We start from the raw sequence: 24,367 nt of genomic DNA, 5'->3' as shown, positions 1-24,367 counted from the left end.
CAAAAGAGTAAAAATACTAAGAAATGGCCGGGCGCAGTGGCTCACTCCTGTAATCTCAGCACTTTGGGAGGCCGAGGTGGGCGAATCACGAGGTCAGGGATTCGAGAAACCCTGTCTCTACTAAAAATACAAAAAAATTAGCCAGGCATGGTGATGCATGCCTGTAGTCCCAGCTACTCAGGAGGAGGAGGCTGAGAAGGAAGAATCGCTTGAACCCAGGAGGCGGAGGTTGCAGTGAGCTGAGATTGTGCCACTGCACTCCAATCTGGGTGACGGAGTGAGACTCCATCTCAAAAAACAAACAAACAAACAAACAAAAAAACCCTAAGAAATAAATTTAACAAAAGGGTCTAAAACTTGTATTCTGAAAACAAACAAAAATTGTTGAAATAAAGTAGACCTAAAGAAATGGAATGACATTCCATGTTCTTGGGTTGGAAGATTTAATATCGTTACAATGGCATTAATCTTCAAATGATCTACAGGTTAAACAAGATCTCTATCAAAACCCAGCAAGCTTTTATTGCAGAAATGAATGGAGTTATCCTAAAAACATGTGGCAGCGCGAGGGACCCAGAATAGTCAAGACAATTCTGAAAAAGAACAAACTTACCAATTTCAAAATTTACTACAAAATTACAATAAACAAGACAGTGTGGTACTGGCATAGGAATAGATAGAAAGATCAATGGAACAGAATTGTGTCCACAAACTAAACCCTTACATTTATGAGCCACTAGATTTTGAAAAGGGTTGAAAAAAAGGTAGAATGAGTAATCTGTTTAACAAATGGTACTGGAATAATTGGATATCTGCATGTAGAAGAATGAAGTTGGACTCCTTATAATACCACATGTAAAAATTAAGTCAAAATGGATCATAGACTCAAGCTTAAGAGAAAAATTATAAAACTCTAAATAGAAAATGTAGGAGTAAACCTTTGTGACCTTGGGTTATGCAAAGCCATCTTAGATACAACTCCAAAAGCATAAGAAATACAAGAAAAAGTAGGTAAATTAATTTGATTTCATCAATATTAACAGCATCTGTACTTCCAAGGGTATCAAGAAAGTGAAAAGAAAAAGCCAAGAATGTGCGAAGATATTTGCAAATTATATATCTGATAAGGACTTGTGTTCAGAACATATAAAAATAATAAAACACAAAGATAATAAAAACACCATTAAAAATGGGCAAAAGATCTTAATATACATTTCTCTAAAGAAGGTAGACAACACATAAAAAAACTCAACGTTATTAGCCAGCAGGAAAATGCAACTCAAAGGAACAACTAGATATGATTTTATGCCTACTATGATGGCTATAATAAAAAAGTCAGATAGTAACAAGTGTTGTCCAGAATGTGGAGAAATTGGATCCCTCATACATTGTTGGTGGGAATATAAAATAGTGCAGACATTTTGGAAAACAGTGGCAATTCGTCAAAATGTTAAGCATAGAGTTACCATATGGCTCAGCAATTCCATTCCTAGGTATATACTCATGAGAAATGAAAACATACGTCCACACGAAAATGTAGACATGAAAATTCATAGCAGCATTATTCATAATAGCCCCAAAGCAGAAATAAGTCAAATATCTATCAACTGATAATAGATAAAATGTGATATCTCCATACCATAGGATATTGTTTAGCAATAAAAGGGAATAAAGTACATGTTACACATGGAAGTGCGTTGAAAACCTTGTGCTAAGTGAAAGAAGCCAGTCACAAAAGAAGACATATTATATGATTTCATTGATATGAAATATTCAGGAGTGACATAACTGTAGAGAATTTTGGTTGCCTAGGCTGAGAGTGGAGGGGTGGGAGGGAATGGTAGTGTCTGCTAATTGGAAGGTGATAAAAAATTGTACATTTGATTATGGTGATCATAACACAACTTTGAAAACATACAAAAAAGCCTTGAACTGTACATCTTTGTTAAAAGACAAACCTAGTCAAATTAAATTTAACGGTGCTTAATTGAGCAAAGAATGATGTACAAATCCGGCAGCCCCTGAACTGCAATAGGTTCAGAGAGACTCCAGCGCTGCCTCGTGGTTGAAAAAGATTTATGGGCAGAAAAAGGAAAGTGATGTACAGAAGACAAAAATGAGGTACAGAAATAGAATTGGTTACAATTTGGCGTTTGCCTTATTTGAACACAGTTTGAACAACTGGCCACCTTAGATATGCTGAAACTCTGTGATTGGCACAAGAGTTTGTAACCAGTCTTTTCAGCATCCACTTAGGTTACAGTTCGCTACATACTGAGAAACTTTTAGGCCAAATTTAAAATATGTAAGGAAGCAGCTTCAGGATAAACTTAATTCTTTAAATGGGTGAACTGTATCGTATGTAGAGTATATATAAATAAAGCTATTTTAAAAAGGTAAAATATGAAATTTGTGTAGATGAGTAAAGACATGAGTGTCTGTGAATCTTGAATCTTGCACAGATGTCACACTAGCCATTATAATTGGAAGAGAGATGGGCCTCCTTTGGAGATCTTCAAGGTATTTACTTTGTTGTTGATTTTTTTCTTGGTGAGAATGCTTGGTTTTTAGTTTAAATGGCTAGAAAAGATACACAGGTTTTGATGGCTTTTAAAGATTTGCATTTTTATTCAAGACCAGGGTAACCAGGAATTAGATGTGAAAGTCTCCTGATAAGGGAAAGAGCACTGGAATCAGGAGATGAGTGGTGTGGTAGGGAGCTGACAAGGAGGCAGGGGTGGCTGCAGGAATGAACCTTCCAAGAAGCTTGACAGTAAAGAGAGGGCATGATGGAATCAGGAAATAGAGAAAGGATGAAGCTACAGCGAGATTTTATGAACTTTTTATAGGATTCTGGGAATTTTTCTCGCCTTTCAGCATTGATGTCCAAGCCTTGGAGTATTCCATTTTAAATAGACAACACTTTCTTGGATGTGACATCCCCCTTCATAACATGCCTGCTAGCAGTCAAGAACCAACAGTGGTAGTGTTTCTTTTTGTTTTATGTAACCTCTTCCTGTGTATAAAGTTTTCAGTTGTCTGTCCTGGGTTATTTACTTAGCAGATGTCTATTGAGCTTCTCTGTATTTCATGCTATGCTAAATGATGAGGGAACAGAGATAAAAGTCACTGCTGGTCTGCACTGAGAGGAGACTCAGAACATCCAACTCTCCTATATGGTGTAAAGCTTGTCCTAGGCATTCATTTATTTCTCTGATCAGTTTTGAAATTGGACTCTTTGTGAGACTTACCTCATACCATCACAGATATTTGGAACCATTTATCACAAGTCCTTTGTAGAAAAGCCAGAAGTGAGTGACAACCAAAATCTAGAATCTGTGATTGAAAATAGAAAATGCTCCTCTGAGTATTAAGATTCAGGGAATCTTTACATTTTTGAATCTATTTCCTGCTGAAAATCACTAACCATAGTCACTTCTGTGTTAAATTCCAACTTGGTTTTAGAAATAACCATAGTAGGCCAGGCATGGTGCCTCATGCCTGTGATCCCAGCACTTTGGGAGGCTGAGGCGGGTGGATCACGAGGTGAGGAGATCGAGACCATCTTGACCAACATGGTGAAACCCTGTCTCTACTAAAATACAAAAAAAATTAGCTGGGTGTGGTGGCGCACACCTGTAGTCTCAGCTACTCAGGAGGCTGAGGCAGGAGAATCACTTGAACCTGAGAGGCAGAGGTTGCAGTAAGCCAAAATCGTGCCACTGCACTCCAGCCTGGGCGACAGAGTGAGACTCCATCTCAACTCATAAAACAAAAAATCACCACAGTATAGTTTTGAAGACTGTAAATTTCTTAGAGAGTCAACTGTGTTGGTAAAACTTCTTGAAAGGGCAGGGTTTGATCTCAGAGATATTATATCATCAGAAACAAGCAGATGAGAAGAAAACGATGGTATCATTACTATTGTAATGAATTGGCTGAGTAATGATATGTTTGAAACCCTGGGCTTTTCTACTGTGGTTACACGTTGGTCCTACACAAAAGGGTGTGCCTTAGAATTGTGACTAGAGGCAGGGATTTGAAGTTCAACTTTGCTATTGTTCACCCGGTACACTTAGAGAAATTACCCCTCTGATACAGATTTTAATATAAAGGGCAATAATGTTCCCTAAACATTTGTCAGGGCTAAGGAAAAGAGTATATGTGAAAGCTTCAGACACTGTCTGGCACATAGTAAGTGCTTAATGGATACTAGCTGGTTTCATTGAGAAGCAGGCAATTTTGCAGCCAGAACAGGAATACACTGGCTTTTTGATACTTTTTAAAAAGAGATAAAACATCTTGGTATCTTTCTGATTAATTTGCTTCTAGTATCAAAATTTTGAAATTTTGATATAATTGCAGTCCTGATGGTATGGACTCAAGTACAGCCTTTTTCTTTCTCTCTCTCCTCTCTTTATGTGCCACGTGAGGCAGGATTGGGCAGGACTGTGTAGCTGGAAGTGTGAACACACAGCTCAAGGGAAGCCAGGCTGTTGAAATACTAGATGAGCAAAGACAGTACCCCAGAAACCCACTTCTGCTGAGGCCAGGGCTTGGCTGGTATCAGATTCTAGATCACCTACCAAAGGCCCAACTCAAAATATCATTCTGGAGAAAAAACTCGACAGGACATGCAAAAGAAATGCAGTGTATAATAAGCATGAAAAAAGTTTACTCTTTCTAATAATGAAAACGTAATTTAAAGTAAGAAGGTACAATTATTCATCTATAAAATTGACAAAGATTAAAAAGAAAAGATGATCATACCAGAATTCAATTTTTTAAGAATGTGGGGAAGTTCGTACTCTCATGCACACACATACGCACACACGTATATAAATGTATTTATATGTATATACGTGTGTGTATATATACACACATATGTACGTATATATACATATACACGTGTATACCCTCACACACATATGTGTGTGTTTATTGGTAGGATTGTTGCATATCCTCATCAACCAGGAACTTACTCTAAATAATAATAATGGATATGAGCAAAGATTTATATACAAGGATGTTATTTACATTGCTATATATAATAGTACATAATTGGAAACAAACTTAATATCTCTCAAGTAGAGGGTTGGTTATGATACATCTAGAATAGAACTTAAACATTAAAAGTAATGCAACGGATATTTAATTATATGGGAAGTGTTCATGATATGATAATTAGTGAAAAATCAGTTTATAGAACAATATGTAAATTGTTATCTAAATTATGTAAAACATCACAAACACACATACACATAGAAAAAGATTGGATGTATATTTCCTAAAATCCTTACAGTGGTTATTTCTGAATATAGGGATTACAGGTAATTTGAAATTACATTTTCTTTTTCTGCTTGGTTATATTGTCTAAATTTTATCTAACAATTATATCACTATAAAAAAATAAGCAGAATGAACAAGAGGGCAGGGAACTTAAGACAGGATCTGTTTGCAAAGCAAGGACCATTGAGGGGAATTTTTGTTGACAGCTTTTGCTGACACTAAACTTGAAGGCCCAATGGCTTCAAACTTATAAGTGTGCCTGTATATGTATTTTAGGGCATTCCTCTGGTTTTGAGTATGCAAGTGGTTCTCCCAAATTTTATATCATTTCATAAAATTTCAGCTTGTATTTACATGAGAAAGGGTGTTACATACATATGTAAATATTCCTCATGTTCAGGTTTCTTTCTAAGTGGAGTCCATCATAGTCAAGAGATGCTGAGAGAATCGAGCCAGGCTTTTGAGATGGATACCGTGGCAGACAGCAAAGTTAACCTAGCCTATCATTGTGTGTTTTATGGCTTTTTTTTGGTCTCAGGGAAAGCAGAGGGTTAGACTGATCATATTATATTATTGTATGTAATATTGTATTATAAGCTACTATGTAGCTTACAAATGAATTCATTACACATCCACTGGAGATTATAAATGGGAACTCATGCAAATGCCTACTTATATTACTTATGATGAAAAAAGAATATTTTCTATATTTCCTTTGTTTTAATTTTTTTCTAAGAATATCATTAAACTTTGTGAATTTTAAATTTACAAGGAGAGCTTTATTTTTGATTCCAATTTCCATCACTTTTCCCTGCTTTTAAAATTTTTACCCATATTACTAAATTCTCTCAGAGATACCTTTCACATCGCTTCAATTTTTTGCTTTCATCCTTTTGTCCAGGCTGACCCATTGTTTAGATTATCTTCCAGCCTTCGCTGTTTGAAAAACTTGCCTATCCTCAAAGACTCAGATCAAATGCCAGTTTCCTAATTTTCCTGACCACATCTGCCAGAAGTCACTACTTTCTCCTTTTAACTTACGTCTTGTTTTTGAAAATAAAAAAATAAAAATGTAGCATGATTTTATGGGAAGAAATGTTAACAAGGAGTTCAGAGACCTAGGGTCCTTCTTCCTTTCTCTCAAGAGGCATCAATGGAGCTTGGTCAAGATATGAAAATTGTCCAAGATACGAAAGATCTTTACATCTAGATATCTTCTGGCACTTAAAATAAGAGATTTCCAATATCTTGTTTTCTAGTTGTGTGAACTAACATCTCTGTGCTTCAGTTTAATCATCAGTAAAATGTGGATAGTAATAGCACCTAACTCAGTGTGAATGAGGATTAAATAAGGTAAAGCAAATAGAACTGTCACTAAAAAATCCTTTTGATAAGACAGGAATCTATCTTACTCAATACACTTTATGAAAATTTATATCCCTGCTTTAAGTAGTTTTACAAGGATATAGAGAAAGAGATGAATACGACAAAAACAAACAAAAAAACCAACAAACAAAATACACAGTATTGTTGAACATTCTTTACTAGGGCATGTTTATAGCCTCACTAGTATAACTGTGTTTTACAGTTCTGTGTATTATAATGAAAGCCTACTTCTCGAGTGATTTATTTCAATTGTCCATATAACAAACTGTTAGAAATGAATATGTAGAGTGAGTAAACAACTACTTTATCCCTCTTATTTTCTACCTCTTACAGATATAACCCCTTAAAAAACTAAGTTATAAACTTCACAGATCATTAATCAGGCAGGATTTCTACTATTTCTTATTGCCTTTATTTATAGAAATAGAGAATGAACATTAGCAAGGTTCTGTAAATTTATTAGGGCAGAAGCCTATTTTAAATATTATCCAAAAGCTGGTAAATGTGATAAAATTTGTAGAGGATTAGAATAATCTAAAAGGGTAAAATGTATTATTCTAAATTATGTTTTGCTTTAACTATGAGTTAAAAATTTTAAAAATTACATAAATGTTCATGAGGAAAGAGGAGAAAACTAACAGAAAAAAGCTATTTTTAACATTAGAGATGAAGGCAGATATAGTAAATAAAGATGTATCACTTTTGTATTAAATTAATTTCACTTTCTAAAAAAAGCAAGGTTACTATATTCACTAATAAAAATGTTGATAGATGATAGGAAAAGCATTTAAAATAAAATAAAATAAAACAAAATAAAATTCTCAATAGGGCAGTTTTTATATGTGAGTATTTTAAATTTATGAACATCATTGTTGATAACCATCAAATACATATATCATACTCTGTATAAAAGAACTAATGTACCTAAGAGTTGTATCAATTAGTTAAATATTTAACTTTAAGAGAAGAAAGCCTTATATAATAAATGAAGGTGCTGAATAATGAAGTATCAGAGAAGAAAAAGGGAGATATTTAAGATGATAAAGAGTATATATTTTGGCCCATATAAAGAATCAACAGACCTTGAAATTAAACATTTTAGAAAAATGGGTGGCATTTGAAAAATTGTGTTTGAGTTTAACTGACTGAAGAACAATAAGGAAGGCAGGCTGTCCCAATTATAGTTATATTTCCATGGTGTCATTACAATAAAACCCAAATATTTTCCACCATATTTCTTATTTTGCTTCAGTTTTGGGGCATGGCCCCTTCTTTATTGTCAAACAAATTAGTCACACAACTATGCTGGCTGTCCTTTACCCACTATAGAGGTCACGATAGCAGACTGTCCACTTGGCCAACAATTCTTTGGCACCTGGCCACCTTGAGAATGCCCCTGTTGGCCAAGGCACATTCCTGCCTCTGCTGATTAAGCTTCATGATTCCTGATCCAAGCAGAAGGTTCCTCTCTTATAAGTAAGTGATAGGCATGTCTTTCTAGAGGGGAGATGCTTATAGGTGACCTGAGCTCCATTATGTTAGAGACAGCCCTTAATGAGTGAAGCTTCCTCTGGCCCATTGAGACAATCTTTCAGTTCACTTTGTAGTCCAAATACTTTTAAAGACTTTGCTTTGAGTTCTTACACATAATCAAATTATCTTTAGAAAAGTAAAACTTGCTGCACCACCTATAGCCCCTGGATTGCTAATAGCTGTCATCTTTTTAGGACTTCATTTATACTAGTTTGCATGCTGGAGGCACTCACAAAGACAGCCATATCTGGCTGGCTTGAAAATCACATATTAGCAAGATTTATGCAACTATTTTTTGGGAGGTGGGCTAAGTATTTAAGTACTATTAGTTGCACTCTTATGCACCACTTGGAGTCCAGTGGTGGAGGCCTCATTGGATTGGAAGTTATCTTCTGAATAGGAAGATTTTTAAATAAAATAATGACTTTTGTAGTACATAAGCCAAAAGTTAATTTTATATAAATGAACTTCACAGGATTATTTTAATTTATGACACTTTTTCACATGGCTATCGATATAATTTAAAATAGACAAATCCAGGTTCCTTGGGCTGACTCTGCTTGTTCTCACACTTTCTGTCTGGTTTGTATTCCATAATCTTTCTACATGAACTCATGCTGCTAGTTGCTCATTAAATTGTTCTTGCCTAAGTACTTCCTGATCAATTCTATTATTATTTGTTCTTATTCTCTCTTAGTATTGATGTTAACTGCTTGGTAATTTCCTGGATCTCCCCTTTGGCACATCTTATAAATTAGACTACTTATTATTGTAATTATTTTCTTGACTCTGCAGCCCATTCATCATTCTCTATTTCTGCATTGTCTGTGACTTGAATATCTATAAAATGTAAACATATTATTTATACAAAACAAATATCTTATTGTGAAGATAATATTCTCAAATATTTCTTAGCAAAGAGATTTATAGTTCACTAAAATATACTTTGAACATACTAAAATAAGAAACAAAATTAGTGGATAAAAATTAAGCATTAACAGCTAATATGCCTTTTTTGGGAAATCATTTGGCTTTTTCTGAATGAAATAAATGTAAAACTCATGTTATTAAAATTAATTACTTAAAAATTCAAAAAGTACTACTTTTTATTATTCATCTACGAGCAACGTATGTTATCTCTTTAAGTATTTTTTATTATTTTATCAAATATTGCTTTTTATTAATTACAGCATAGATCTAGCCTGGTTTTTGGCCTTTAATCACAGAAGAGACATAATTCATTAATTAAATAAACTATAATGATTACTGAGTTAATCATGGGACATCAATAAGACATAGCCCGTGAGTATAAGAAGTTCACAACCCAGTGAAGTAGGAGCAGTAAGAATGTATAATACTGTGTTTAAATAATTAAGATATTCTTACAGAATACAAAGAAGGCCAGAGTTAACTCTGACAGCCAAGAGTTGGGAAAGGTTTCCATACCAGAGGAGTAAATATTTGAGTCTTGCTTTGAAGGTTAGGGTATTCTAGACAGAGGTCACTGCACATGCAGATGACACTATAAAAGTATACCGTTTTCCATATGGGTAGATGGAAAATGCAATGATTCTTTGTTTAATATTGTTCTCTTCTGCAGGATTGGAATCTCCCTGTAAGCAGATACCATGCTGATTTTGTTCACTGCCCTATCCACAGTCTGGCATAGAGCTTGGCATGTAGTAAATAATAAATATTTGTTGAATGAATGAATGCATTGTGAAAGGCTAAGTTCAAGTGTTTGGACTATATTCTTTCTGTGGGCAGTGTGAGTCACAGAGATGATTAAGCATTGAGTCCTGTGATCCTGTTTGTTATACAGGAAGATGAAAGGCAATTCTATTGAAAATGTAGAGGATAGATACAAGTAGGACCAGACTATTGGCAGATAGATGAGTTAGTCATTCCAGAAGCAAAATGAAGTAAACTTAAAGTGGTGAATTTGTGGATGGTGGGACAAGCTTCTAAAATGTGGTAGAAAGGATTCATGGACTGGTTGGATGTGGAGGGTGAAAAAGGGACAGAAAGGAAGAGGTCTTTGTGTTAAGAGTTTGGGAGGATAGCAGTACTAAAAACTGAGAACAGGGATTGTTTTTTGAGAAGCAAATTTTATGGGGAAGGATGGGTTTCAATTTGAATGCACTTAGTTTGTTTTCTCAAAAAGACATCCAGGTAAGGCAAAATCTGGGTTGAATATGTAGCTGTGGAATTCATCAGCATGGAGATGATGCTTGAGGTTACGGGAGGAAATAAGGTTAACAAGAAGAGTGTAAGGAATAAAGAAAGAACAAAAAAATGAAATGGAACCTTTGGGGGAACACAGACATAGGAAGAGGAGAAGGAGTCAACAGACAAAAGAGCTAATATGGATTCAAACATAAGCTTTGGGACAATACTGTCTTAGGTACTTTGTATGTGTTAGATTACTTAATCTTTACAACATCTCAGGGAGGACTTATCAGAGAAGTAGGAACTTTGCCAGGAAATGCATCCTGAAACCTTGGCTGGAGGGAGTTTAAGTTTACAGTGGCAAACTTAATCTGTAAAAGACCAGGTAGTAAACGTTTAGGCTATCCTGTCTCTACAGCAACTAGAGTGCAACTAGGCAACTCTGCTTCTGTAGTACAGAAGCAGCTGTAGACAATTAAATAGGTATGGCAGTGTTCCAAAAAAAAAAACTTAATTTGTAGATACTGAAATTTCAATATCATATACTTTTTACATGTCATAAAATACTATTCTTTTCAGTTTTTAAACGATTTAAAATTGTGAAAACTGTTCTAAGATCACGGGCCTTACAAAAACAAGGAGTGGGCTGTGGTTTGCTAATCTGTGGATTAAAGAAAAAGAAGGGTGTAAACTGTTAAATGCAAGCATTTGAGTCCGAATAATATCACTTGAATGTTTCAAGTAGGAAGTAGTTGATAACCTAGCAAAAGTGGTTTCAGTAGAGTGAAGGGGCAGAAATGCCTTTGTATTATTAGGTTTGGGAATAATTTGGAAGTTGATAGAATAAGTGTAGAGATTTTTAAAAGTTTAACAGGAGAGAAAAAGACAAATGTGACAGTTTAAGGGAAAAGCAATGCTTAGGAAGGTTTTCTTGTTTCGTTTGTTTCAGCATGTAGGTAATTTGGCCTTTTACTTTTTATTTTTTTATTTTTATTTTTGTAGATAAAAGGGCCATGTGAAAAAGAAGAGAGATTACAGGTTTAGGAGAGAAGGGATCATTGGCAGAACAAGATCCTGTGGAAGGTAGGAGGACATAGGGTTCTGTATTCAGCTGGATAGATTACCTCTGGTTCTCCTTGTCTTTTGATTGAGGTTGGACTAAGCCATCTTGTTCTCTCCTGTGGTCTCTATTCTGAATTGTGCTTCTAAGACAGCTTCTAAGATGGCTGAAAGGAACTCAGTTTCATCCCTGAAATAATTCAGTTTGACGGATAAGTCTGATGTTACTACCAACAATTTACAGATAAAAAAATGAGGATGAAGAGTTCAATGTATTCAAAGACATCTAGTAGATGGTAGATTAGTAACCCAGATACTCTAATTCTAGCTCAAATTCCTTTTTATTGTATTCTGCTTTTTTCCCTACTTCTAAGTAAGTCTGTAACATGCAAGAGAGTTTAGTGGTAGTATTTTAAATAATATTTGAATTAAATATTCATCTATTTACTTGTATTTAGAGATCTTTTGATTTAAAGGCTATGTTACAGTGGAGTCATATCCCTGTAGTTTTTTATTTCTGAAGTTTGACATAAATGTTTATTGATTTTTTTTATAATTAGATGGGCTTTTTGGCTGCTAATGGTTCAGATCTCAGGAAAATTGAATTGCAACTCTTGCTACATCACTGGATTTAGGTAATTCCTCCTCATGTGCACAGAGACCTGCTCAAATGATGTCATTTGTAGGATAATGGTCTTTGTCATGATCAGCCCTTTCTAGCCTCTAGCCATTAGGGGAGTAGGCAAATAGAATATTCCAAGGGTGAAAAAAAACTTGCCGAAAACCTAGAGACGTTTGTAAATAGTTGAAACATAATGGAGAGGGTTTATTTAATCCGTGCTGAAGAAATTTTAATATTAACCATATCTAAGTTCCATCTCTTTTCCCCTCTATTTTCAAAACAATTGAAGACTGTTGTAGAGATGTAATCTAAAAATAATAAGGGAGTACAAGTAGTGGTGTTTCAAAACTAAATTCTACCTGCAGTTTGAATTTTACTAGGGCTTCCATCTATCCAGAGGGGTTTGGAGACAACGGTACCCAACCTGATGGAGGAGAAGTAATTGTTTCCTTTGTGTCTTGGCCACTCTACCCGCCTAATGCAACAACTACTAAAGGCCTTAAGGCTAGAGCCTTTAGTGTGTGCTAACAAGGAAAGGCAAGGGGACTCTAGGGAAAGTCATTTAAAAAAAAACCATAAATGAGCATGCAAGCATAACTAATGCTTATAGAAACATTTTAGGTTATGAGAAAAATATGTTGGGAAAAGGAATTTGACAGGAGAAGGAAGCCATAGTACAGTTCCAGAACACACTTTGTATAAAAATAGAAAGCAACTTAGAATAAATTGGTGGAAAAGGATAGTATTCAACACCCCAAATTATTAAATATTTCTTACTACCTGTAAGTCACATCTCCAACATGCTTGTTTATTAAAGAGAAAACAAAGCCAAGATATGACAGAACTTTTCTAAATTTCAAGGAATAGGAGTCAAAATGTTATATGAAGATGAAATTATTCTGTGAATAAATCATTTCAGAGCTCTAATTAAGACCCTAACTTAATTTCCATTTAATTTCAATTGGTTTTTTCCCTCCTGCCCTAGACTCACTTTCTGTCCACAGAGATCCCTGGGGATATCAGTCTCTCATCACTAACTTGACCCCTTACCCTTACATCCCTGAGTCCAAAGTCACCCAGAAGCCAATTATGTATGTGTATGTTTGGCACACTGATGCTATTTTAATTGTTATTTAATGATTTTTCTGTACTATAATTCTTTGCTTCTGAGATAAAGCCATGCAATTATATTTTCTCTGCTGTTTCTTCTTCTGAAAACAAATGCATGGCACATGTGTTTCTGGTACAAATTGTCTTCCTCAATGGAGATACACCTAAGATGTCCTTTCCAAAGAGGTTACAGAAACAAAATGTTTTGGACTTTCCTTCTAATTTATTGTATCTTGTGAGTGCTATAATTAAAGATTAGAAACCACAGGAAATTATTTCAAAGCATAAAGTTCCCTGGAAAGAGATTAAATTAATTACCAAGAAGGCTCCTTATTGTAAAATTCAAATTTTTCAAATAAGAGAAACTCAAGTAATAATTTTAAAAACATTTTCATTGTGAAATATGACACAGATATAGAAGAGTACACAAAATAAACATACATTGTATTGAATAATTATGAAGCAAACATCCATGTAAAGACCATCCAAGTAAGAAAAAAAAAATTAATATTGCCAGAATCTCAGAAGCCCCCATGTGTCAGTTTTCTGTCAGATTCCCTTCCATTCCCCTTAGAAGTTACCATTATTCTAACTTGTATGGTAGTTATTTCCTTGTTTTACTTTGTAGTTTTTCTGCATATGAATATATTCCAAACAAGTTTTTAAACTTCATATACAGAGAGCCATACTGTTAATGTATTTGCTTCCATATTACTTCTTTTGGTCAATGTAATGTTGGTAATGATTTTCCATGTTGTTGTGTATAGTTCTAGGCTGTTCATTTTTATTATGATAGGTTATTTTATTGAATGAGCATACCTACCTCAGGCATTTATTCCATTGTGGAGAAACATTTGGGTTGGAAGGCAGCTATGCTCACCACTATACAACCAATGCTGCATAACATTTGGGTTGACATTTTGGATATTACAAAGGTTATTGGAATGAATATCCTTGTATATGTATCCACTTTATACACATTTTTAAAGTGATATTAGGAGCATAGGCTTTAAATTGACCAACTCAGTAGCAGTCACTCTTTTAGGGAATAAATGACTCTTCTTTCCATTCTATTGCCACTCAATGAACTCCAAAAAACACTCCGTTTACATTCTCAATTTCTATCTTCAATTTAATGGGTGCTTAGGTATACTGGTATGCTGATTAAGCACCATTCGTACCCCGACACCTCCCAAACTATTGTCTATCCTTCCCTGTTCTGCTTTATTTATTCCTTGGCAGATTAACGCCTACTGAGGGTTGTCCTCTGGTTGCGTTTGGCCAATGGGAGATTGGGTTTGGCTTCTAGTTCTAGTGCATTTGGCTAATAGGATGCACAGGGAGGATATCTGACCGGAGAGCAGTTGGGGTATTTTTCAATGACTTCCTCCCTGTTTTTGTACTGAGGCACTGACAGTAGATCCATTACTTCATGACTCTAGTTCCTTCTGGGAAGTCCATTCTCCATGGATTCAGTTTTTGCTGGATTCCAGGACCACTATTTTTTCCCCTTGTCCCTTCAATTCCAAGAGTGGCAATGGCTTTCCACTATTGCTAGTCTCTAAGCACTTACTGTCACTCACTTGTTTCCCTTTTAAAGTCTTCTTCAATTCATGTGGAGTAAATTCTGTTTCTTGATGAGACCCTGACTGATACCGGGTTTTTGAATTTTCTTTAAATAGAAGTTGCAGATGTTTTTTCAAGTACAATAACTGTTCAAATTTCCAGAATGGTTGTCAGATTTGATTTTAGGTTTAAGTAAAAAAGCATTGCTAAAAATGAAGACATCCATCCAAATATAAAAAGAGGTACAAAAGACTGGTCAGTATAATTGAATATTAGGTGATGTGCATGAAGGTGAATTGAAGTATGCATTATATGAATTAATCTAGTATCATAAAATTGAGCCCATATTCCTGGTATGCAAGCTGGTGACTAGTCAAATTATTCATGGTTTTCTAAATCTTGAATGTTCCAGAGTTTTTTAGTTTACTCCACTTTTATAAATATGTTTAAAGGGCTCTTCTTCAAGGCCAGTGAAACTTCCCTGCATTTTATCTGACTTTCTCTTGTTCCGGTTTCTGCAGAGAGTACACCACACCAATAAGTGTAATAACAAGGCCAAATACAGAGTCTTAATATCTGAAATAGCCAGAAATTTCAGCATTTCAATTGGCCACAGGTTCTACCCTTATTTTCAAATTTTTAAGCTTTGAGAGAAAAATATACACAACCTCTCAGATTTCCTGCTCTACTGAGCTCAGAAAAATGTGTAATTCTAGCTTAGCCTTTATAAGCATTGTTTTTGATGACCCTAAGCTTGGTGTGAACTCCTAAATCTACACTGAGGAAACACCTATTTTTGGTAACCTATTTTTGTCTTGGGTATTTTGATTTTGTCATATTCCAGCCCAGATGACTAAAGAATAATTAACAAAGACAGTTTTAGTTTAATTTGATAATAATATAACAAAGTCTCTCCCTGGGACCATTTGTATTACTTCTAAATGTGCATAAGCATAAAATATTTAAGCATGAACATAAACAACCTAAAGTTCACCTATGCAGGGAAGAAAAAAACTAAGTATCTGTATATTGAATTGACCTTAGAGACACTACTCTTGGATAGATATAGGTAGTGAAGATTTTGTCAAAGTATTTATTTGGCTTTCTTTGAAAATGTAAACCTTAATATATATCTAGGATTATATAACAAATTTTGGTCTTGCCATGTTATTTCTAAGGTAAAGGGCATTGTGATATTCGCATTTCTCAGAACAATGCCTGGCACATATTAGGTACTCAGTAAAAACCATATATTGTTGTTGAGTAAGCCAAATGCTATTCATTCATTGAAGAGATCCATTATAATTCTTCATAATGACCAAGTATTTATTGTCATATAAGCTTCGTTTAATATTCTAACAATTCTGTTGCTTTTGGCTTTAGTATTTTTCATGCAGTATGAAACAGACTGTAAAGATGGAATCCTGTGGAATATGCTGTGTTTGGTGCTAATTCCCAATCAAGATGTGTATATTGCTTAATAGCCTCTGAACTCTGTATGAAACTAATGTACAGTTAACAATTTTACAACTGTCCTCTCAACACAAAACATAAGGCTTTTAAATAAAGGAAACATTTAAATACAATTTGTATCAACACATTGCAGTAACATTTTTACCTAGGGAAATGAAAAAGAATGTAATGGATTTTAATGCATACCACAGTACAAATAGATGCTCAGCATTACTTTGACATTGCAGTATCTTTTACATTTTCAAAAATAATTATTTTTATCTTTTCTAGTTCTACTAATATTTAGTTGCTTAAAGTTTTTAAATCTGAAATTTCTGACAATTTGAAAGGAGTCTATTGTGTGTGTACATACATGTATGCACACTATTACATATATACATATTTATATACTTAATTTTTAAAAAGTTACATAACTGCTGACTCTGGCATCTTTGCTACCACTCTCTCCTCTAAGCCTTGGTTCTATTTTAATTGAAAGTGTATTTTTCCAGTACTTGGAAAAATACAAGTTGGAAACCAGTTAACATCATGGAAAAAAACAGTGGTAGGATGCAATGCCAAAGACAAAATGGAGTATAAGTAAGGTTGGCAATATAAGGAACAGGTTTAGCAGCACCCAATATACATTTCCAGATAAATTTATTAATGTTCTTGGGGTGCCTTTAAGCTGTGTAACAAGAAAGTGTGCATACAAAAATGTTTTGCACAGAATCTGGCACATGGAAAGAGCTCAATGCATTATTAGCAACACGCATCTCCCTCTTTTGGGGGAGGCAAATGCCCCTCATCTATGTGACAGTTTGTAATTCATCAGTACATTATTCAAAGCTTCTTTGTTGTATTAAAATTTGTATAGTTTTCTCTCTTGTCACAGACTCAGTGAAGCACATGATTAGTGTCCTAGACTATGGGGCTGTAACTTGGAGGTCCCTCTTATTGTACACCTGAGGAAATTGAAGACCAGAGCAGTTAAATGACTCACTTGATTTACCTGTTACTGACAAAACAGGACCAGAAGTCAAGTCATCTTACTCCTCATCCTGTGCTCCCTTACTCAGCTCATATGCAAATGATGAACTACGTTGACAAAGAATTACGATAAATCGGAAAATATACACTATTTCTATAATATAGATTATAATTTCCAAACTGATATTCATATGTATTATTAAAGTACAGATATCTTTCATACACAAAGATGAGCTGAATATAACCAATAAGTTCTGAATATTTTAAAGGAAACTGTGATTTGACAAAAACAGAAGAATTTTTATTATTGCCATACACTTCACAGGTTGATATTTTAACATTTTATAGGAATCAAAGTATATAAAAGAAAGAATACAGGTTAGGAGAAAACTGGGGTTCTTGTCCTGTATTTATCATGTCTTAGCTGTTTGACTTTGGCAAGATTATTTAAGTTATTTGAGTCTTACTACTTAGGTTTGAAAATGGATATATTTGTTTCTTGGTTTTGGTGTGAAGATCATATGGTAGTGTTTTGTAAACTGTAAAGCAGTATATATTGCAAAGTGTTATCATTACATAGTAGAACACAGTAGTTAAGAACAACTCTTGAATTATCCTGTCTGTGTTGTAACATTGTTTCTGCCTCTTATTGGCAAGTTACTTTTTAGGCCTCAATTTCCTCATTTATAAAATGGATAAATTAACAGCACTTTCCTCAGAGTTTTAAATTCATTTAAATTGATTAATTTAAATAAATAGCACCACTATATTTTTAACACTACTGATAACATTGAAGTATTTTATGTTATAAAATCAATATGTTTTACATTGCATAATTAATAATATGATGTAATGAGGATAATCATTAAGAAAAAGAAAAAATGTCAAATCATTCTTGAATATCTCATTCAATAAAATGTATAAAAGACTGGTAAAAGTAGGCCGGGCGTGGTGGCTCACGCTTGTAATCCCAGCACTTTGGGAGGCTGCGGCGGGCGGATCACGAGGTCAGGAGATCGAGACCATGGTGAAACCCCGTCTCTACTAAAAATACAAAAAATTAGCCGGGTGTGGTGGCGGGGGCCTGTAGTCCCAGCTACTCGGAGAGGCTGAGGCAGGAGAATGGCGTGAACCCGGGAGGTGGAGCTTGCAGTGAGCTGAGATTGCGCCACTGCACTCCAGCCTGGGTGAGAGAGCAAGACTCCGTCTCAAAAAAAAAAAAAAAAAAGACTGGTAAAAGTAAGTAAGTGAGGAGGAAATGTATTAAACAAATTCACATGGAATGACCTGAGAATGAACACAGCTAATTAAAAAAGCAGGCTAAGAACTATCTTTACTTAGAATTCTTCTCATCTCTTGGCTCAACTGACCATTATAACCTTATTTGTCTTAATGATAATTCCTCATTTTATTCCCAGCTGTGCACCATGTCCAGAATCATAGAGAAAAAAATTGACATATTTTGGCCTGAGTTCAGTGTTCAGAGAGTGCAACTATACATATCAAGATTAATAGAATAGTTTTACTTTTGAATGTGAAAGAGGAGGAAATAAGAATCAATAACAAACAGATAAATAGGATTTTAAAACATGAGTAAAATTTTGGATCCTTTGGTTAAATCTCTGTCTAAAGTGTAACACTGTAAGTTGTCTTTTTTTTTTTTTGCAAAAAGCATACTTGAATAGGAAGAAAGAAATTCAATTTGTAGAAAAAGGAAAATATCAGGTTTTTGAGTTACAAATAGTCTTTCAGTTGATAGAAACATAGATTAATTTGGAGGAAATTATATAATTGCTGGGCTATTTTCAGCAATCATTCATGTAAAATGCTGTCCTAAACACAATGTTAGGAAATTTTCTTTAATTAAATTCATACTTGACTTACTATGATTCATTAATTTTTAAAGACTACATTGTTAAGCAAACAAGAAGTGACCTGCGGCATACACAATCAGCCCTTATAGAAGAGTATTTATTTGAGAAAATTCACAGCGATAGGACACTTGCGGAGGTGTTGCCCCGACACTCTGGGGCAGCACACAGCAATATAGCAGTATCATATGCCAATGCAGACTCTTAAGAGAGAGAACCTTTGGGCTGGGACTTTTAAGCTGAATGATTAGGGAAAGACTAGTTCTTACCCTGCCATGATCAGGAGATGAATGAACATTCCTCAAAAATGGGAAAGGAACTTTACATACTCTTTTCAGTTGCACATGAGATGGTCATATCACTTTAGCAAGAAACATGACTTGGCCAGGCGCAGTGGCTCACGCCTGTAATCCCACCACTTTGGGAGGCCGAGGCGGGCGGATCACCTGAGGTCAGGAGTTCGAGACCAGCCTGACTAACATGGTGAAACCGTGTCTCTACTAAAAATACAAAAATTTAGCCAGGCATGGTGGCAGGCACCTTTAATCCCAGCTTGGGAGGCTGAGGCAGAAGAATCACTTGAACCCGAGAGGTCGAGATTGCAGTGAGCCAAGATCATGACATTGCACTCCAGCCTGGGCTACAGAGCAAGACTCCGTCTAAAAGAAAGAAAGAAAGAAGCATGACTTTGCCATCTTTATTTGGAAATTAATTGTGGTTTAAATATGTGTATTGGTGCCACGTTGACAAGGGGTGGACTTTGTGGTTTCTATAATATGCTAACTTGTCTAGGCTCAAGTTCATTTAGTAGAATTATCTTCACTGTAAGTTTCCAGTTGGTTGGGCTGCAAGAGATTTTTTTTTCTTTTATTTGAGATTTGGGGGCTAGAAAGAAGCAGCCATCATACTGTTTTCATGTGCAGAAGGCCAGTGCAGGTGCTATTGACGAATTAGCATTTTGTTAGATGCTGGTGTGAGACAGCAGCCAGGCCAGCAGCTTCTCCACCTTCCTATGGACCCTCTTTTAGCTTCCTCCACTCCTTGGCCAGGTGTGCAGGTGTGTGTTTATTCCCATGATGAAGAACACCAGCTTTTTTTTTGCAAGGCACTCACATCACTGAAGTCAGAAGTAGTAAGAGCCTGATTGAGTTCCAGTCTGTCCTTGTGGGTTCCAGTTTGACCGTGTGAGTTACAGCTTATCCTTTCTCTTCCACATTTTATACTCTTTCTCCCTTCTTGATCTCTTGCCCTGTAGACTTTAAGCTCCAACATCAGGTATGAAGATAACAGCTTTCCAGAAAATTTTATACCAAACCCTGCAATTACATAAGGTCAAATTATGTAACAAATTATATATGTCTCCCAGTGCTTCTGCTTCTGTTATTGAACTCTGATCGATACAGCATTTGGTACCAAGAGTGAGGGATTCTTTGGAAGAATTATGGTCTAAATAGGGGGCAGAGAAATGGTTTGATGGTTGCGGGAGTGAGATGTGGCATAATAACTTAGCAAGAATGTTAAGGAGAGTGAGAGATTAGTTTGGGTGAGTACCAGACAAAGTTTAATGAAAAGGGCAATATTAAAGTTGTTTCTGAACTATTTATACCTAGATATGTAAGATCAGGGGAGTATAACATTCCAAAAGAGAACATAATATTAGTAAAAACACAGAATAGTTTCTATTTTTTTTTTTTTTTTGATGCTCCGTCGCCCAGGCTGGAGCGCAGTGGCGCGATCTCAGCTCACTGCAACCTCTGTCTCCCGGGTTCAAGCGATTCTCCTGCCTCAGCCTCCCAAGCAGCACTTTGGGAGGCCGAGGCAGGCAGATCACGAGTTCAGGAGATCGAGACCATTCTGGTTAACACAGTGAAACCCCATCTCTACTAAAAACACAGGGTTTCTACTGTTTCTCTTATGTTTATGCTATATACCTAGTTCTGCAAACCAGTGGAAGTTATCTTTGATTCTTTCTCCTCCCTTATTCTTCATGTGTCAATTGTCTATTGCTGTCTGACAAACTATCCCATTAAGCATTTATTTTTCATGAGTTTATGTATCAGTTGGGAGGTACTTCTGATTGTGGCTGAGGTCATTCATACATCTGTCAGCTTTGGGTCAGCTGATCTTAGCTGGGCTCTCTTAGACGTTTGTAGATCGGTTTGCTATAAGTTGGTCTGGGATAGTTTCAGACGGGAAAAGCAGGCGCTGTTGTGTGTGCTCTCTCATCCTCCAGCAGGCTAGTGTGGGCTTATTCTCATGGAAGTGGCAGGGTTCCAGAAGAGGAAATGGAAACATTACAAAGTCTTTAAAAGTCTCTGCTTATGCCAAACCTTCTAAAGCCCTATTGGCCAAAGGAAGCTGCATGATCTATATCGGGGAAAATAAACCAATAAAATTATAGGTCAAATGGAGTGGGTATAGGACGACCAATAATTGGAGCCATCAGTGCAACTAGTTGCTATGCTACATATCCAGTAAGTCCTTAAACCCAATTGATTATACTTTTTCAAATTATTTTGAGTTAGTTTGTTTCCCCTGTCACTATCTCAGTTTTATTCCATTCTCATCTTCTGACTAGGCTATCACAATAGCTCCTGTACAGGGTGGAATTATGTCCCTACCAAATTCATATTCAGCTAGAACCTCAGAATATAGCCTTATATGGAAATAGGACCTTTTATAGATATGATCAAGTTAATTTATACTAGATTAGGGTGTACCTTAATCCAATGGCTTATGTCCTTATAAGAAGAGAGAAATTTGAACACAGATGTAGGTAGGAGAATGCCAAATGAAGATGGAAATACACGGGAAGAATGCCATATGAAGATGAGGCAGAGATTGGAATCATGCATCTGCAAACCAAGGAAAGCCAAAGATTGTTGGCAACCACTACAAGCTAGGAAGAGGCAAAAAGGATTTTCGCCTAGAGCATTTATAGAGAGCATAGCACTGATAATTGACTTTGGGCTTCTACCATCCAGAATGGTGAGATAATAAATTTCTGTTACTTTAAGCCCCTAGTTTGTGGTAATTTGTTATGGCAGCCCTAGGAAATGAATACAGCTCTGGAGCTACCTTCGTTCCCTCAAATTAAATTCCTAGAGTGGATGAAGATCTGTTCTCTGCATTACCCCAAATGGAACTTTCTACAACGTAAACCTTTTCATGGGACTTTTGTACTTTAACATTTCTTGAGAGACTTCAGGGTTAACTCTAATATCCTCAGCAGGGAATACGGAGACTATCATAACTTAATCCTCTGTGGACTTCTCAGCTGCAGCTCTCTCCAATCCCATGAAGACATCCTAAGGCCCAGCCATATCTATAATTATTAACAATTTATCACATGCTGTCACTTCCTAATCAATTTTAATACCCAGCTCAGGAATCCCTTGTTGATTTTCTTTGATAGTTTAAGATTGGCCAAGATCTTTATGCCTTTCTTGTGGAACATTTCATATTGTACTTTAAATATCTAGCTATTTTTCTGTTTCCCACACAAGACACTAGGCTTTTTGGCAACTAATATTCCTTGGACATAGTATGAGTTCCATAAGTAATTTTTTTTTTTCCAACGTTCTTGCTTTATTTTTAAACCTGAAGCACTTCCACGTCTGTTCTACCTGATATAGGCATGAAATTGCATAACTGTTTGACAATGATTCAGAGAGTTTTGGAGACATCAGGTAGAAAACATGAGATAGTCTGTTGGAACAAGAATCTCATTCCCTGATAGATGGTCAGGAAGCCCCAGATGAACGATCCAGTGGTAAGTGGTTAATACTTTCAGAGGCTTTCTACTTCAATTTTAATTTTATTATATATATTTTTAAATAGAGGTAAATTTTGTCTAGTCTTACTTTTCCCCTGCAAACAGGCAAAGAATAAATTCATATTCTCTTCTACTTTATAACACTGCATACTTGAATTTGGCTCATGTATTGTCCAAACTAAGCCCATTTTATTAATTATTTTTGTGTAACATGGCTTATCAATTTCTAATTGTGTTTTTTTTTTTTATTATACTTTAGGTTTTAGGGTACATGTGCACAATGTGCAGGTTTGTTACATATGTATCCATGTGCCATATTGATTTCCTGCACCCATTAGCTCGTCATTTAGCATTAGGTATATCTCCTAATGCTGTCCCCGCCCCCCCCACCCCCCACCCCACAACAGTACCCGGAATGTGATGTTCCCCTTCCTGTGTCCATGAGTTCTCATTGTTCAATTCCCACCTATGAGTGAGAACATGCGGTGTTTGGTTTTTTGTCCTTGCGATAGTTTACTGAGAATGATGTTTTCCAGTTTCATCCATGTCCCTACAAAGGACACGAACTCATCATTTTTTATGGCTGCATAGTATTCCATGGTGTATATGTGCCACATTTTCTTAATCCAGTCTATTGTTGTTGGACATTTGGGTTGGTTCCAAGTCTTTGCTATTGTGAATAGTGCCGCAATAAACATACGTGTGCATGTGTCTTTATAGCAGCATGATTTATACTCCTTTGGGTATATACCCAGTAATGGGATGGCTGGGTCAAATGGTATTTGTAGTTCTAGATCCCTGAGGAATCGCCACACTGACTTCCACAATGGTTGAACTAGTTTACAGTCCCACCAACAGTGTAAAAGTGTTCCTATTTCTCCACATCCTCTCCAGCACCTGTTCTTTCCTGATTTTTTAATGATGGCCTTTCTAACTGGTGTGAGATGGTATCTCACTGTGGTTTTGATTTGCATTTCTCTGATGGCCAGTGATGATGAGCATTTCTTCATGTGTTTTCTGGCTGCATAAATGTCTTCTTTTGAGAAGTGTCTGTTCATGTCCTTTGCCCACTTTTTGATGGGGTTGTTTGTTTTTTTCTTGTAAATTTGTTTGAGTTCATTGTAGATTCTGGATATTAGCCCTTTGTCAGATGAGTAGGTTGCAAAAATTTTCTCCCATTCTGTAGGTTGCCTGTTCACTCTGATGGTAGTTTCTTTTGCTGTGCAGAAGCTCTTTAGTTTAATGAGATCCCATTTGTCAATTTTGGCTTTTGTTGCCATTGCTTTTGGTGTTTTAGACATGAAGTCCTTGCCCACGCCTATGGCCTGAATGGTATTGCCTAGGTTTTCTTGTAGGATTTTAATGGTTTTAGGTCTAACATGTAAGTCTTTAATCCATCTTGAATTAATTTTTGTATAAGGTGTAAGGAAGGGATCCAGTTTCAGCTTTCTACATATGGCTAGCCAGTTTTCCCAGCACCATTTATTAAATAGGGAATCCTTTCCCCATTTCTTGTTTTTGTCAGGTTTGTCAAAGATCAAATAG

Source organism: Hylobates moloch, unplaced genomic scaffold (genome assembly GCF_009828535.3).
Source record: "Hylobates moloch isolate HMO894 unplaced genomic scaffold, HMol_V3 SCAFFOLD_13, whole genome shotgun sequence".
Taxonomy (NCBI): Eukaryota; Metazoa; Chordata; class Mammalia; order Primates; family Hylobatidae; genus Hylobates; species Hylobates moloch.
The sequence above is the reverse complement of the archived record's forward strand: the minus strand, read 5'-3'. Positions refer to the sequence as shown.